Raw genomic sequence first — 1,303 nt, 5'->3', positions numbered from 1 at the left:
TTGAGCAAAAATGGATTAGAATGGGGCAGTGCCAAAGCAGAACTCATTAGGAGTGCTCTGTTGACAGAAGCTAGGGGAAAGACATATAGAGAAATTATGGAATTAAAGACAGAAAATGATTTGATTTGCTGTAGCTAAGAGCTTAGTTGGCTGTTGGTGATCCATTGTCTTTAGGTTTTGATATCATAACTTTGAGGTATTAATAGGCTTGGATTTTGTTTGTTTACGTAGTCTGCCACAACATTAGAGCCACCTCAGTCTAATGAAGTCCTTATATAATTAATTTAACAGGAGTAAGTAAGGTAAGGGATTAAGTAGTTTCTTAGATGGCCTCATTTCAATTAGCAATAATCGCGCCTCGGATAAACCTCATTGGCTACGATACTGCCACTGCGCAAAGCTAGATGGCCTCATTTCTAGTAGATGGGATTCAAAGTATATTATTTAATCTAACAGATCAAATATAAGCATCTTCATCATTACAAAGGTACTAAATTAGGAAGAATATCTTACTAATAGACAATGATGAGGGGAAGAAAGGGAGAGGAAATAAGTTAATTTTAATGTTGCTCACAATACAAAATTAATATTCTATACATTGAGACTAAACATACCATGTAAAATTGTAAAGCTAGTCATAATAGAACAATAGCAACAACACTTCATAAATATAAGAATTACACATACACACAAATATCAAGAACAGAGAAACAGACCAAACATGAAAAAGACTTTAAAAAACAAGCAAACAAAACAAATAAAACCAAACTGCTAAAATCAAATGTGTTTGCCATTTTAACAAATGAAAATTGTCTCAATACATCTATTAAATGACAACTTCAGAAAGGATCACAATGAAAAGGGCAATTCTGGACTGTGTACCAGAGAACTATCTAAGACAAAGTGAGAGCAATGGTCATGATCTTAATATCAAGTTAGAAGTCAGGTCTAAAAGCAATAAATGAATATCAGTTTCTGCCTCTGAAGGATTAATTGCCATGGCAATTGCTGTCCACTGTCAGTAAGTGGACAAATAACTGGAAAACAAGTGAAATAATGGTTTTCAGACAATGGACAGTAAGAGGAAGGACAGGACTGTGATCTCTGAGAAAAGAGAAACAAATGACATGAACTGAAGGTGATGTCCTGATTACAGTGCAAGGGGAGGAACTGACACAAAGCACAGACAGATGAATTGAAAGAACAAAGATCAAAATTCTGGGGGGCTGGGGCGTCTGGGTGGCTCAGGCGTTGAGCGTCTGCCTTTGGCTCAGGTCATGATCCCAGGGTCCTGGGATCCAGC

General features: G+C 36.7%; 1 pseudogene; it reads right to left on the bottom strand.

Annotated features, from left to right (window-relative positions):
* Positions 1–334: 334 nt before the first annotated feature.
* LOC112825355 (U4 spliceosomal RNA) lies at positions 335–402 on the bottom strand (annotated as a pseudogene).
* Between the last annotated feature and the right edge of the window lie 901 nt (positions 403–1,303).

Source organism: Callorhinus ursinus, unplaced genomic scaffold, assembly GCF_003265705.2.
Source record: "Callorhinus ursinus isolate GAN/ISIS: 27379988/994484 unplaced genomic scaffold, GSC_fseal_2.0 scaffold12, whole genome shotgun sequence".
Classification (NCBI taxonomy): Eukaryota; Metazoa; Chordata; class Mammalia; order Carnivora; family Otariidae; genus Callorhinus; species Callorhinus ursinus.
Note: the sequence above shows the minus strand (reverse complement) of the source record. Positions and strands in the feature narration are given on the sequence as shown.